The sequence below is a fragment of the Suncus etruscus genome, chromosome 12 (genome assembly GCF_024139225.1).
Source record: "Suncus etruscus isolate mSunEtr1 chromosome 12, mSunEtr1.pri.cur, whole genome shotgun sequence".
In the NCBI taxonomy this organism is placed as follows: domain Eukaryota; kingdom Metazoa; phylum Chordata; class Mammalia; order Eulipotyphla; family Soricidae; genus Suncus; species Suncus etruscus.
Genome location: NC_064859.1, coordinates 28,540,976 through 28,550,997, shown reverse-complemented (window position 1 = coordinate 28,550,997; position 10,022 = coordinate 28,540,976). Strand labels below are relative to the sequence as shown.

The 10,022-nt window shown below is 38.9% G+C and overlaps 1 pseudogene; it reads right to left on the bottom strand.

The window, feature by feature from the left end:
* Positions 1 to 1,354: 1,354 nt before the first annotated feature.
* On the bottom strand, positions 1,355 to 2,036 carry LOC126024132 (grpE protein homolog 1, mitochondrial-like; annotated as a pseudogene).
* Positions 2,037 to 10,022: the final 7,986 nt, after the last annotated feature.

Here is a 10,022-nt window from a genome sequence, read left to right as displayed (position 1 = left end):
CTGCTTCCACCTCAGGAAGTGGAATCTGGAGCACTGGCATATTCTGTATGCTGTAAAACAGTAGTAACATGTTGTGTTAACATAACAGGCTGATCAAAGAGAAAGATATAAGTTCCAGAGAAACCCAAGGATCTAAGTTTCTAAAGAGCTCAACACAGAGAAGGCTGAGTTAAATATCCTTTCTCAAATAGTTTGCCAAAGAGAAGTTTTGTCTGTAAGGGAGACAAAGCCCACATGTGACTCCATCAGAAGATTCACTTTTAGTTTTCAAGCTCAGTGATACTCAGTTTTGTTGATTGATGTTTCTTTATATTCTTTACAGAAGACAAAACAAAACTCAATGAAACAAATGCCTTGCCAAGATTAGTACAGTCAGCCAAACTTTCTTTCATTAGAATGAACAATATACAGATTCACTAATAAATAACAGATCAAAAAATGTACAGAGTCAAAAGCAACTTTATGAGAACTGAAAAGGGTACTTTATTTATTTATTTTGGTTTTTGGGTCACACCCTGCAGGGCTCAGGGGTTACTTCTGGCTCTGTGCTCAGAAATCACCCCTGGCAGGCACGGGGGGACCATATGGGATACGAGGATTTGAACCACTGTTCTTCTGGATGTAAGGCTATCACTCCGGCTCCTGAAAAGGGTAAGGCAAGACATACCCCCAAAACACAACAAATTTCTACCCAAAAAGACACAAAATCCCATAATAATAATCTTTCTCACTATTAACTAAATACACAAATTAAGAGACATAGAGTGACAAAATGCATTGGAAAATTTAATCCAACATTTTGCTGCCTGCAAAAAATCCTCATATTTGAATAGTCAGAGAAAACAGCTCAAAGTCAAAGGTTGGAGAAGAATCTGTCAAGCAAAGGTTTCCCTTAAAAAAAAAAAGCTGGGGTGTCCATACTAATATCAGCTGACATAGAATAGAGGATGTAGAAAGCTATTAGAGACAGAAAGAGTCATTTCTAATAATCTATATGCATATCAGGAAGAAATCACACTCCAGAATATATATACACATGACTTTACTATTTTTCCTCTGGACCTTTTAATCACTTCAAAACTGATGATACCCACACTCTACTCAAAGACTTGAGAGTCCATGAGAACAAATGCTCTGTTCTCTGAGCATGTGAAACTATTCAGTGGGTGAAAAACCCAAGGAATAGACATCCAGCTCTAAGTTCATTTGTGCAACAGTGTCACCTGCTCACTCTGCTAATTCTGGTCACTCAAGCTTTCCAACAGGATGCAGGGGCAGAACCGAAGGTGTGGGTGAGGAAAAGGAGCCAGCCTGAAGTATGAGGCTCCATGGGGACCCCAAAAGGGATCCTACACTAGGTCTCCTTCACCACCCCAACAAAGATTGGCCATAGCATGTGCCCATGCAGCTTGTCACCTACCTTGCTCACAGCACCAATGTACCTAGTTCATGGCCTTCATAGAACGAGTTTTTATGTTCATATGGGTCAAAATTGGTATTCAGAGGATTGAGGTAGAGAAGTTTGTACTTGACCTTCTGGAGCTGTGCCTCCATTATCATTAGCCCCTCATAAAGGCTCATTGGGTGAGGGTTGTCATCCTGGAGATCTGCCTGCGGCATGTTCTCTGTGACCTTCTCCAAAATGTCAGCCACCTCCAGTAGTAGGTCTTTGCAGAAGGCCTGGATACCATATAACTTTGCCTGCTCCACCATTTTGGCCCTTCTGCCACAGATTCTCAGTATATGCCAAAGCACATCCATTTTTCTCAATGGCCTCCTTCAGCTGCTTCTCTGAACTTTACCTTCTCCTCAACCAGCAGCTTCTCCATGGTGGCAGGACCATCTGCCTTCTGTTCTGGGCCTGAGTTTTCTTCCAGTTTCTGGCCACCATTTTTCCATTTAGTGGTTGTGCACAGGAGTTGACGGGTGAACCCGAGTGACAATGCCAGAGCCAGCAGGCTGCACTGCACTAGCCTCATGCAGAGCCACCATAACTCTATATAGGTCTTTTCATATCCCAAAGACTGCATACACATTCTTCTCTAATGGTCATGGCACATTTTTCAAAATAAGACGCAAAACATGCCTCCATATAATCAAATAGAAAGCAGTTGTATCAATTATCTTCTCAGATCATCATGCACTGAAAATAAAAGTGAATTACAACCAGAAATGAAGACATAACTTTACTGCTGGAAATTAAACACCTCACTGCTGAACAGCCAGTGGGCCAGGAAGGAAATCAAAAAGAGAAATCAAAAGTTTCCTAAAAACAAATGAGAATGGGGACAAAGTAATTGTATTGTACATGGGTTCAGTTTTGTTTTTCTTAATATTCTTTGGCTGAAAGTTCAAGGCTGGGATATCATCGATGGGACTACCGAGAATTCTGTTTATGGGTGATTGGGCTTCCACTGTAACTTTACCCTGTCCTCTTTCTTTACATCTTTGTTGTCATAATTATAATAATAAAAAAAATTTAAAAAAAACAACAAATGAGAATGAAGACAGGGATTACCAGGACGTGTGGGACACAGCAATGTGGTGTTAAAGGTAAATGTTCTAGCTTTGTAAGCTTTTATCAAGAGGACAGGGTCTACATAAGTAACTTAATGGCTCAGCTTAATAAATTGGAAAATGACCCCAAAAATGAATTGAAAGCAGGCAGGAGAAAATAAAATTTAGAGCAAGAATTAATTAATTTGAAACCCCCAAAATAATCCAAAATACCAATGAAAGTAAGAATTGGTTCTTTGAAAAAATAAATAAGATTAATAAATAATTAGTAACACAAAAAGAGAACTGTAATGAACCAAATCAAAAATGAAACAGGTGACTGTCACAACAGATACTACAAAAATTCAAAGAGTAAACAGAGATTCTTTGAGAATCTTATGTCACAAAATGAGAGAACCAAGAAGAAATAGATGCATTCTTGGACACTTAACCTCCCAAGGTTGAACCAAAATGATCTAGAATAATGAACAGACTTATCAGTATTGAGGAAATTGAAATGATCATTAAATAACTCCCTAAAACAAAAGCTAATGGCCCAGATGGTTTCACTAGTGAATCATTTCAAACCTTTAAAGAAGACATACTCCCAATCCTTTTCAGGCTCTTCATACTATTTGTGGCATATTAAAAAAAAAAAGAAAGAAAGTTTAGTTTTAATATTCAGATACAAAAGAGATGAGGGCCAGGAGATCAGTCCATGGTAGAAGCATGCCACAAATAGCAGGGGAGTGTAATTAGTGCAGAGACAGGACCACTGTTTGACATGATAGTTGTAAATGATCGCTCTGATCAAGAACTGGGTGCTGAAAGAAGATAAAGTGATAGGTATGATACACATTCAGTAATAATATTGAAAGCCACAATATCTAAGTGGGAAAAAGAAGAAGAGAGAGTGAGAGAGAGAATGAGAGAGAGAGAGAGAGAGAGAGAGAGAGAGAGAGAGAGAGAGAGAGAGAGAGAAGGAAAATGTCTTCTACAGAGGCAGACAGGAGAAATTACAGGGGATGGGGTGGGCCAGAAACTGGGGTCATTGATGTCAGGAAATATGCATTGGTAAAGGATGTTCTACATTGCCTGATTGAAAATCATGTACAACTTAACTTGTAGCTGTTAAGAAAATCTTACTGTATTATGAACCACTTTGTAACCACTGTGTCTAAATAAAATAATTTTTAAAAATATGAAAAGATTGTCTATATTATGGAAATCAGAAAAGGATATAGTATCTAGATTAAATAAATCAATCTTTCAATTTAACAACTCTATAACTAAAAGACAAATTCTAATCAAAACAGGTGGAGCACTTAAATAGGTATTTGTGCAACTATTACATAAAACAAGACAACAAACACATGAAAAGCTGCTCAACGCTATCAGTTAGGAGAAGGAAAATCAAAACCATAGTGAGATATCACTCAAGCTCTCTAAGATGACTTTAATTAAAATAAAAAAACACTGGTCTGAAAGTGAAAATATAATGTGCATTGCTGGAATATAAGATAGTTCAGTTATTGTAGAAAACATTTTGTGCCTCAACAAAGTGAAATGCAGAATTACCTACCAACTGGCTTAGCAATTTACTCTGAGGTTTATTCCCTAAAATATTATTTAAATTTGAAATAAATCTTGCTTGTGAATGTACAATGACAACACTACTTAAATAGCATTTGTTCATACTGAATAATGGGTTCATTGGTCAACTTGAATTAATCATCATACTACTAGTTGAAAGGATAAATAAGTTTTGCATCCAATGGAACAGTAATTTAGTAATAAAAAGGTATTGAGTACAAATGCAAACTATAATTTAATTGAGCCACACAAAAATATTTAAATGAAAGAACTGGACTCAAGAAAATACATAGTATATCATTCCAGTCATAGAAAACATTCTTAGCAGAGAAACTAATAAAAATAAAATGAATGGGGCCGGTGAGGTGGCGCTAGAGGTAAGGTGTCTGCCTTGCAAGCGCTAGCCAAGGAAGGACTGCAGTTCGATCCCCCGGCGTCCCATATGGTCCCCCCAAGCCAGGGGCGATTTCTGAGCGCTTAGTCAGGAGTAACCCCTGAGCATCAAATGGGTGTGGCCCAAAAAAACCCCCAAAAATAAAATAGAATGAATTGGTGGTTATGTTGGAGATAGGAGTAAAGGAGAACTATCTGTTTTATAGAACAGTGCATTTTATTTTGGAGTTAATTAAATGTTTTGGGATTATCATTCACAACATTATAAAGTTAATAACTGTCTCTAAATTGTTTTCTCTAAAATATTGGTTTTGGGTTATGCACATTTCATTTCAATAAAAATAATCACATCAGTAAAAATCCATTTTAAAGAGAATTAAAATAAATTGATTAAGCCTGCATTTGCCTTGCACGTAACCAATCCGGGTTCAATCTTGGCATTTCATACGGTCTCTCAAGCACTGCCAGCAGTGATCCTGTGTGTAGAGCCACAGAACTCTGCCTGGTGTGTCAAAAACAAACCAACCAATGAACAATAGACTTCCTAGACTATAGCAGAGACAAGTCCCCATGTCTTTCACTCTGGTCTTTCATTGTAGATGCTTTCTGTGCTGCAACAGCTCCTACATATCTCTTCCAAGTAGCCTCCTAGATAAAGATAATCAAGCTTGATGGGACTTCTCACCAGTTCTTGTTATAACAGCACATTTATGATCTTGAGGAAGGAGATGGGGTGGGTCATCTTTTAATTATAGAATTAGACATCCTTGATAGTGATATTGAATGTGAAATACCCAGTTTAGAAATTAAGGTATTGGGGCCTGGAGAGATAGCACAGTGGCATGTGCCTTGCAAGCAGCCGATCCAGGACCAAAGGTGGTTGGTTCGAATCCCGGTGTCCCATATGGTCCCCCGTGCCTGCCAGGAGCTATTTCTGAGCAGACAGTCAGGAGTAACCCCTGAGCAACGCTGGGTGTGGCCCAAAAACCAAAAAAAAAAAAAAAAAAAAAAAAAAAAAGAGAGAGACAGAGAAAGAAATTAAGGAATTGAGAGCTAGAGGTCAGAGCGGTAGGGAGTTTGCCTTGCACTAGGCTGCCCAGGACGAAGCTGGGTTTGATCCTCAGCGTCCCATATGCTCCCCCAAGCCAGGAGTGATTTCTAAGCACAGAGCCAAGAATAACCCCTGAGCATCACTGGGTGTGGCCCCAAAACAAACAAACAAAAAAACCAACCAAACAAAAAACACAAACGGAATTGAGAGCTGGAAATAACTGACAAATAAGAAACGGACATTTAAAACATTAAAATATTATTTCTTTTAAGAAACAAACCCACATTCCTGATAGAATCTTCATTTTCCACCCTCATACTTCTCACCAGAGAAATGGTGTTTGACAATATTTTCCTGAGTAATGTGAGGGACGCTCTGGTGCAGGACCTGGAGAGGCACTGAAGTTTTACTACTCAGCTTGTTAATAATGCCCAAGTAATCAGGCCTTCCCACTGTTTAGAAAATTTCACTCCTATGGTTTTTTGGCTGGTTTCGAGGAATCATGGTATGAGGTGAGTGAACTCATCAGTGTGTTGATATTTAAACTGTGGACAGACATAAAAAAAAATAGAGAGAGGTTAGTTCATCAAAGACATTCATTAATGACACTCTTTCCATTCTTCCTGGTTTGAGTATAAAGTAGATCTAACCTCTCAAATAAGAGGAAGATGCCAAAGATTATTATTTTTAAGTGCCTTGCCTTAGGACAAAGTAAAAATACATTAAATGAAAACTATGCTTAAGACAACGTGGTGATTTTGTTCCTGAAAAACATTTGGGCCCTTTTCCTGGGAAAAGGGGTTAAAAGGTTGTCAGTGCTTTCTCCAGGGGCTCCATCTGACAGTGAACATGTGTTTCCTCCCTTTAATCGACTCGCCAGTAGCCAGAAAGCTGCTTGTTTTCTGCAGAGGTTGTCAAAAATGATTTCAGTCTGGAGACGATGAATGATAAAAGAGGTTTTCAAACATGGTTTTGCACTGTAGCATTCGCAGCCCCAGAGAGGAAAGATTGTATTACAACCACGGTGCAAAGGGCCATGTTCCCCTGGCAAGAAAACAGAACCTCCTTCAACCTGTTTGATGCATCTTGGTATCTTAAGGAGCTTGGAGAGGCAGGGCAGGGCTCGATTTAAGAAGATGGTCCAGAAAAGCAGAGCTGTACACTTGCAGCATGTGGGAGAGAAAACCCTAAGGCCTCTCCAGGAGTTCTTTCCAACTCTCTGCAAGTGTCTGGTTCTGCTTTAAAGTTGCTTTCCGAGCCATGTGTGAGATAAACTTCTACCGTGGGACCTGCAAGCTGCTTCTCAGCAGTGAATAGGCTCTACTAGGAAGCTGACAGGGTGGCCAGGTGCCATCTGCATTTCCTTCCCTGGATTTATGGACATCATAAGCCAGCACTGATAGCATTTGGGTTTAGGAAACTCAAGGGATTTTTTTTCTGCCTTTCCAAAACAAGTGATGCAAGCAAAGTATGCAAAGGGGAAAGAAAAAGATTTGCTGTTCATTCTCTGACATTTCCACTTTCTTAAGAGGGAAAAATTGTTTTAAACTATGATCATTTCAGTCAACAATCCTCCCTTTAAGCACCTACCTCATTCCTAGTTTATTATGCTGAGGCTATACTTTGAGAGGCTCAGTTAGGTAAACTTGGAACATTTCAAACTAGCAGTAACCTCAGCAGTTATTATTTGCATTTTAAGGTTAAGATTTTACCCTACAGGCAACAGAGAGATAGCTCAATGGGCAGAGAGCACTTCTCTGGTACAAGCCAGCTTGGGTTCATCCCCAGGATTTCATATGGTCCCCTGAACCTATCAGAAGTAATCTTTGGGCCCCGAGAGATAGCACAGCGGCATTTGCCTTGCAAGCAGCCGATCCAGGACCAAAGGTGGTTGGTTCGAATCCCGGTGTCTCATATGGTCCCCCGTGCCTGCCAGGAGCTATTTCTAAGAAGACAGCCAGGAGTAACCCCTGAGCACCGCTGGGTGTGGCCCAAAAACCAAAAAAAAAAAAAAAAAAAAAAAAAAAGAAGAAGTAATCCTTAAGTTCAGAGGCAAAAGTAAGCTATATTCACAGCCAGGTGCATCCCCCAAAACGAAACAAACGGAAGAGATATGCCCTTCACTTCAACAAACACAGAAGGATTTATTGAGCAATGTTTTGGGCAAAAGTTGTTCTCGAGTATGTATATAACTCATAGAAACAAAACGATAAAGGATTTTTATTTATATGCAATTTTTAGAAAGACATCAATAATATTAAAAAATAATTTTAAAAAGTATTTTTAAAATTTTTTAAAATATTTTTAAAACTTCTGGTAAAACTTATAAACTGAAGTTTAAAAGCTTTAACGAAGATTTCATAAAATTTAAAGATGAAAATATGTTTAATGCAAGTTTATATTATCTTTTTAATGAATATGGATGGGTGTGACTTAATTCTTTTTTCATTCTTCTATGTAGCCAGATTCCATGACATTCCCAGCACAGTAAACTATTTTCTTCTTTACGATTTCTGACAATATTTTCGATTTTGTTCTTATGCCATCAGTCACAAAAATTTCTGCCGCTGCAGGAAGACCAAAATTATAACTTCCAGTGCATTAAGTAATCTAGAAAAATCTATTTGAGGTGAGTTGGGCCAGCAGAACACTCAACTAAGTTTTTATCTAATCCTCACTTCTTTTCTAGGTACACAATTTTATAGTCTAAAAGACTCTCTGGATCTCTGGATGTAGTCAGTAAAAAGATTGCATAGGAAAAATCGGAAGCACTACTCAATAAATGCACAAAGCAAGCTAGGTAGCGTCTTTCAAACAAGGCTTTCAGACACCAATGTAAGTATATTGAGGTTTCCTGCCTTCTCAGTTTGAACTACTGGATTAGGCCATGAATCGACTGGTGTAACAGTCTCACAAAAAGACAAATGTTCAATCAGTAACATCCTCGCAAAGTTGAGCTGATGATCTCTCTGGTGCCAAAGTATTTGGCCAATGTCAGAGTGATTTGGCTAAGTGGGTTCAATCAACTGCTCTCAGTCTATTGTGGTTCATAATCCCTATTCAGGATGGAGTGTGTTGCAGCCTAATGAATGTGGTAATGGAATCCTTGTGTATATTTTTCCACAGCAGGGTGCAGATTAGCATAAGTGTCATATTCTGTATGCTTGCCCACTCTTATTTCTCTGGCATTGCAAATGCTGAGAATTTTTCAACTGGATAATAATAAGATGAATCTGGCGCACATATGCAGAGAACACACACCATTTTTAGAAAGCAATCCGTAATAAATCTCACCTGGAGGTGCACTACGATAGACTAACTTTGCACTTTTGCTAAAAAATGTCATATTTTACACGACAGATCTTGTAATATAAGAAAGGAAGAATTAGATTGAATTTCATGCAGTGTTAAAGAATGTTGTTGCTTTTTGACCATGAGGTTGGGGGAATAATTTATAGTTCTCTCAGTTCCCCATACCTGTAGACAGTTCAAAGCCCTATTTGCATGTCACGATTACTCAGAGCTGATGTTTGGTGCTCAGAGATTCCCTCCCTCAAACAGGAGGAAAATATATGGGAAAATTTCTTTGAGAGAAACAAAGGCAAGGAAGTGGGAAGATTGAGAAAGCTCACTGACTCTTGATTTACTTTAAGGATTAGAAGTTCAATGGAAAGGCAAACTCCAAGGAATTGCTTCAAAAGACATTTTCTCTCTCTAGTCTTTAGAAATGTCTCACTAAATATGAATGAGATTATTTAGAACTTTTCTTAAAACAGGAATTAAAGGTTTGTTCTTCAAGTCCATGTTCTCCCTTGAACAAGTCTCTTGTTGGCTTTCTCCACTCTGGTAAAGTCTGTATTCTTTCTTAATCTCCCTTCATATCTTTCCAAGCATGCTTCATTTAATACAAACCATCTTGCTTCATTAAAAAAAAAAGGTGGGGGAAATGGGGCCGAAATGATAGCATGGAGGTAGAGCTTTTGCCTTGCATGCAGAAGGATGGTGGTTCAAATCCCGGCATCCCATATGGTCCTCCAAGCCTGCCAGGAGCAATTTCTGAGTGCCTAACCAAGAGTAACCCCTGAGAGATGCTGGGTGTGACCCCAAAACCAAAAAAGAGAGGGGGGCAGAGCAATAGCACAGTGCTAGGGTGCTTGCTTTGCACGTGGCTGACTCAGAATGACCTGGGTTTGATCCCTAGCACCCCATATGGTTCCCTGAGCCAGGAGTACCCCTGTGCATTGCTGGGCATGGCCCAAAAACAAACACACAAACAAAAAGGAGGGGCCAAAGCAGTACCATGATGATTAGGACACTTGCCTTGCACAGGGCTAAGCCCTGAGCATTGCTGTTTATGGCCCCAAAGCAAATAAAAAAAAGAGAAGTTATATTTATAGTACTTATTAGACTTATACTTTTATAAAACATTACCAATGTTTTACCATTTAAACAATAATTAATGTTCACAATGGCTGTGACTTCAGCAAAC